Below are 6,122 nucleotides of genomic sequence, written 5' to 3' on the forward strand. Positions count from 1 at the left end.
GAGACAGTCTCATTTTGTTGCCCTCAGTAGAGTGCTGTGACATCATAGCTCACAGCAACCTCAAAATCCTGGGCTCAAGAGATCCTCCTGCCTCAGCCTCCTAAGTAGCTGGGACTAAAAGCACCTACCACCACACCTGCCTAGTTTTCCTATTATTAGTAGAGATGGGTTTCACTCTTGCTCAGGCTGGTCTGGACCTCCTGAGCTCAGGAGATCTTCCCACCTCAGCCTCTCAGAGTGCTGGGATTACAGGTGTGAGCCACCGCACCAGGCCTGTGCGTGGGTTTTCATAGTTACTGTGCATTTCATCCCCTCAGCCTCTCAGAGTGCTGGGATTACAGGTGTGAGCCACGTGCCAGGCCTGTGCATGGGTTTTCATAGTTACTGTGCATTTCATCCCCTCAGCCTCTCAGAGTGCTGGGATTACAGGTGTGAGCCACGTGCCAGGCTTGTGCATGGGTTTTCATAGTTACTGTGCATTTCATCCCCTCAGCCTCTCAGAGTGCTGGGATTACAGGTGTGAGCCACCGCGCCAGGCCTGTGCGTGGGTTTTCATAGTTACTGTGCATTTCATCCCCTCAGCCTCTCAGAGTGCTGGGATTACAGGTGTGAGCCACCGCACCAGGCCTGTGAGTGGGTTTTCATAGTTACTGTGCATTTCATCCCCTCTTAATGGCACACAAATCTCTGAAGCGGCATGATTTTACTACATGGAATGCTGTTTTCTATAAAGAATGAACACTTAAGTTAATTCTTTCCAGAATAGTTTCTGATTTCCTAAACCTACACTATTTCATTGTGATTAACATTTCTCCCCCAACAGGGTGCTTTGCCCTTACTGACATTAGCAGGTCCCTCCTAGGTTGAGTAGGAAAAATACCCAGTAATTCCAAGGTCATGGTTTCCCATAAAGGTTAAAAAAATTCTTAATTTAGGTATTATTGTTTCATTGCAAACAAAATATCCCACCTGATGCTGTGCTGTGGGTGCTGATAGGTAAGGTAACACTCCATTTTACTAAGTGTAACACTCCTAAGGTAACACTCCTAAGTTTCGGGCATATGTTGTGCAAATCTTATATAATTATACATTGTTTACTTTCTTTTTATAGTGCCTTTTACTCTAGTATGCTATTTTGCAATTCAGTATTTTTAAACATACTTCAAACCATTTTTCCTAATTCCAAAGTAAACTTTGTGAAGGAATGTTCCTTGTTTACACCACCTTGTATTCCCATACATAAATATCATCCTACCAAAATAACAGTAAAATTTACATTGAGACTAGATTTTCTGAGAGTAAATTTAAATTTGAACCTAGATTCTATTGGAAAGTCAAGTTCCACAGGCTCTGTCATCTTTCATCCCTAATACATCTTCTCACTATTTTGATTCAGAGATAATGCTTTTACATTGGGGTGGCTTTAATTGTAGAATAATATCAGCTGGTTTTATGCCTTGAAAAACTTTGTACATATGTTGTATCCAAAACTACAGTATTTGGTTTGTGCATTTAATGTGAAAAACCAGAAATTTTTCTTACACTGAGATGCTTGATTTCTATTTTCATTTGTTTGATTGATGGTTGGGAGGGAGGCAGTCAGTTGCCAAAACAACATGCATAAATTCATTAATATTTTTTCAAACTAATTTATTCCATTGCTACAACTTTAAGTCAGTATTTTTTAGGAAATATATCTAGAGTTTATGAGGACAGGAGGAGACATTCTCAGGAGGTGACACGGTGTTTGAGTCACAGCACGTGTTTTGCAGCAGGAGGTTGAAGCATGGTTATACAAATACATCTGGGCCAGGGTTGGTTATCAAAATTTGACTTCTATTCAGTGCGACAGGTAATTACGAAGTAAATAGAATTTACGATAGTCCTTGTAAGTCTTGAGTTGTTTGATAGAATAACTTGCTCTTAGGGCTAGATGTTTTAGCCAGAATTTTGTAATTAGCTCATTTCCCATTGATTTAACAGTTGATTATAATATACATAGTAGTGCTAAATAATTTGGGATTTCTGGCTCTAGTTGTTGGAGAAATTTTTTTTATTTTATAATATGTAGAGCATCTTAACAATTTCCTCTCCAATAGTTCTTTACTAGAAGAGAACGCTGTTTACTCACTTGCTTTTTTCCTAAACGCATGTTTTCTTTCCTTTTGGAATTGTCTTTCTTTTTTCCAATTATAATTGTGAGCAAATGCCAATAAAAATTCTTTGTAACTTCTAGCATAGTTTAGTCATCAAAGCTTAGCAACAAATATATATGTCTACTATGAAAAAATTTCACTTGTCACTAAACTACCAGCACTTGATTTGAGTGTAATATTTTGATTTGAGTTTAATATTTTGGTGATTATAATTAGAGGAAAAATAAAAACCTATTTCATTATGAACTATAAACAGAATAGATGCCAAGTTGTTAGATTTGAGGAATTATTTTTGAATTTTTTATACCTTTAAATAAAATAAGCTGAAGAACCAGATATTTATTCACATTCTGATTATAAAATAGATGCTTTGCATATACCAAGAATAGCTTTTATATTTCCATCACTTTATAATATTTTTAATTATTTAGCTAGTTACTGCCTATGAGCCAGTGTTTAAGTATTAAATAAAATCTGAAGAAAACAATTCTATAAGATTCCCAGATGTAAAGTTTTTTAGATAGTTTCAAGTTCCATATATAATAGTTACTCACAAATATAAATAAGAATTTTGACTTAGGCAAAAAAATAACTAGTTATGTGGCTGGTCCAAAGACCCTGCAGTGGATTTCAAAAATTCAGTGCAGTTAAAACATTTCCTGTCCAGTTATGCTGAATAATAAGTGTCAGAGTGTGAGAGATAGTAGAAAATTGTATCATCCATAATTTAAACTAGATCTAATAACTATAAAATACTAATACTGAGATAAAACTTTTGTAACTTAACACATCCAGGTTGTTCATTTTGATAGATGCAAAAACCCAAAACCAAACAAAATAAAACATGTATGATATTAGTAACTTCCTATTTGTGCCATAATTCTTGGGCCATGGCATCACATTTTCCTTAATGAAGGCAGTTGTTGAATTAGATTTGGCCCGTGGTGATTGTTCTCTTACCTTCCAGCTGCTCCCTCTCTGTGGCTTCAGATCTCTTATAAGCACAGTTTGCAGGTGGCCTGGGCACTGTGGGTGACGTATCCAAAGCACAGATGGACCCTTTTCACACTCAGGCACTTGACTGTCTGTTGCATGTTTTGTCTTGGCTCTGCTGACTCCTTTTAATTTTTTTAGTGTAATTCAGAGTGTTAATTGGAAATTTTAAATATAGCTGGGACCAAACTGTGTCCTTGTTTTCCAGCTTCCTGTGCTGTTAGCATTGCCTTACGGTAGTTCTTGCCAATAAAGTCTAAGTGAACGTCTAGCAGGAAATTTATGTCTTCTTTTTGTTCCATTATTTTCTTTTCTGAAAATCAGAAAATGACTTATTTATGTTGAGATAGTGTCTCACTTTGCCCTTGGTAGAGTGCTGTGGCATCATAGCTCACAGCAACCTCAAATTCTTAGGCTCCAGCAATCCTCCTGCCTCAGCCTCCTGAGTAGCTGGGACTATAGGAGTCCACCACAACACCTGGCTATTTTTATAGATGGGGTCTTGCTCTTGCTCAGGCTGTCCTCACACTCCTGAGCTCAAGGGATCCACTCACCTGGGCCTTCCAGAGTGCTAGGATTGCAAGAGGGAGCCACCATGCCTGGCTGACTTATAATTTTAAAAGTTTACTCTTGCTTATCAAAAGAACACTTTTCAGCCTTATGTGAAGACTTTCTAAGACATTAATAAGACTTTTATTGATGCCAAGCGTGGGTGGGGAACCCGAGTCCTTAAGGAAATGTATGACCTTCCTGGTCCTTAAGTGTGCCCTTTTCACAGAATCCAAATTTTACAGAACAAATCCTTTGATTAAAAGGGATACAAAAGAGAAAGACGAAGCTTTTCTTGACTCCTGTGAGGCTTAAAAAAGAACAGTCTTGAAATCAGAAGGTCACAGGTCCCCCACCCCTGTTTGACTTTCTAAATTTATACTTAATTTATTGAATCTTAGAGTTAAATTAATTTGTATTTTTATTGTCTAACATTTTTGGCTTGATTGATGGATTCGTTTAAAATGCTATGTTCATAATTTATACATGCTTTAATAAGCATTATTTAATAGGCACATTTCAAGTAAATGTTCTGTCTACTGGTAAAGGCTATCCCTTTTGTCCCTTCTAGCTGTTAAAAGTGTTAGTAGCCTGGGAATGACCCTTTGACCATCTCTAATTGTTTGGGAAATGGTAACTAGAGAGAACAGAGAAAGAGATTTCTCATAGGATTTAGAGAAAGTTGGATGAAGAGTCTCAGAATGCATAGGAAAAAAGTGCATTCAAAATATTCTCCTATGCTTAATTCAGATTAAACACCTGGACTACTCAAAAATCATGTTTGATTCTAGGCCTTTGTAAGCCTGAATTTGTCATCATAGTCATCAAGATAGGAGATTACAAAGGAATGTTAATTTAAATTTAAAACAGCTGGGAATACAGTGATGGCCTATAAGCTTATCTTTTCATCTGTCAACAACTGCTTGCAGATGTCACCCAAAGTGTTTTAACTGCAATTATAAAACTCAATGGAATGTTTAGAGGTGATTCAAAAAATATGATTGGCTGACATACTCATTCTCAAGAAAGGTTTTGTCCAACACTATTTTAAGTATATACAAGAAACTCTTGTACACTGGTTCAAAAAGTTTCAGGTTGACATTTTTGGAGAAAACTTCAACATCAAATAATAAATAATAGAAAAACAATCTTAGTTTAAATTATTTTTTGTAACCATAGTTTATAAACAAAACACTTTTACTTTTCACTTAGATTGTTTTTTTCCTCAGCTGTAAAACTTAGGATCTGGAACCCGTCGGCCAAGCTGTAGTCTGTCTGAAATAATTAAAGATTTTATACTTGAGAAGCTGTCTCTCTGCTGGTTACTTGCTTCCCCTTGGAGCTGTGGATTTATTATCCACCATTCCAGGGTAAATGTTTCAAAGTTACTTCTGCTACAGCTTGTTCCATCTGGCCGGTGCTTAGGATACCTGTGAGTCAGTAATATTTGCAGCTGGGTCATTTGAGCTGCAGCCTCTCCTGGTCTGAGGCTAGACCAGTTGGTTTCCAGGATACTCTTACCTACAATGTAGAGGATGCAAATCAATTCATGTCAAGTGTGGGAAGCAACGTTAATGTTTGTGTTCTAATGTATAGAGATCTAAAAATAGATCTGCTATTCAATCCTGTAATTCCTCTACTAGGCATATACGCAGAAGACCAAAAATCACATCATAACAAAGGTATTTGTACCAGAATGTTTATTGCAGCCCTATTCATAATTGCTAAGTCATGGAAAAAGCCCAAATGCCCATCGATCCACGAATGGGTTAATAAATTGTGGTATATGTACACCATGGAATATCATGCAGCCTTAAAGAAAGATGGAGACTTTACCTCTTTCATGTTTACATGGATGGAGCTAAAACATATTCTTCTTAGTAAAGTATCTCAAGAATGGAAGAAAAAGTATCCAATGTACTCAGCCCTACTATGAAACTAATTTATGGCTTTCACATGAAAGCTATAACCCAGTTATAACCTAAGAATAGGGGGAAGGGGGAAAGGGAGGGGATGGGGAGGGAGGTAGGCGGAGGGAGGGTGATTGATGGGATTACACCTGCAGTGCATCTTACAAGGGTATATGTGAAACTTAGTAAATGTAGAATGTAAGTGTCTTAACACAATAACCAAGAAAATGCCAGGAAGGCTATGTTAACCAGTGTTATGAAAATGTGTCAAATGGTCTATAAAACCAGTGTATGGTACCCCATGATCGCATTAATGTACACAGCTATGATTTAATAATAAAAAAATAATAAAAATAAAAAGAAATTTAAAAAAAGATGTGATCTGGACCACGAGGTGTGTGTTTACAGATCAAGTTTAAGTAGGGAAGTCATTTTAATTTCTAGAATTGGTTATATTTTCTTATTTCTTAATTCTTTGATAATTTTCAGTTTTATGTTCTCCTGTTTTGCATGT

General features: G+C 36.7%; 1 protein-coding gene across 1 annotated transcript in view; it reads left to right on the forward strand.

Moving 5' to 3' along the window:
• Window positions 1–6,122, forward strand: part of VEGFC (vascular endothelial growth factor C) — a 74,415-nt gene that overhangs the window by 10,865 nt on the left and 57,428 nt on the right. The gene's annotated exons all lie outside the window — the stretch shown is intronic.

This window comes from Nycticebus coucang, chromosome 1 (assembly GCF_027406575.1).
Source record: "Nycticebus coucang isolate mNycCou1 chromosome 1, mNycCou1.pri, whole genome shotgun sequence".
NCBI lineage: Eukaryota > Metazoa > Chordata > Mammalia > Primates > Lorisidae > Nycticebus > Nycticebus coucang.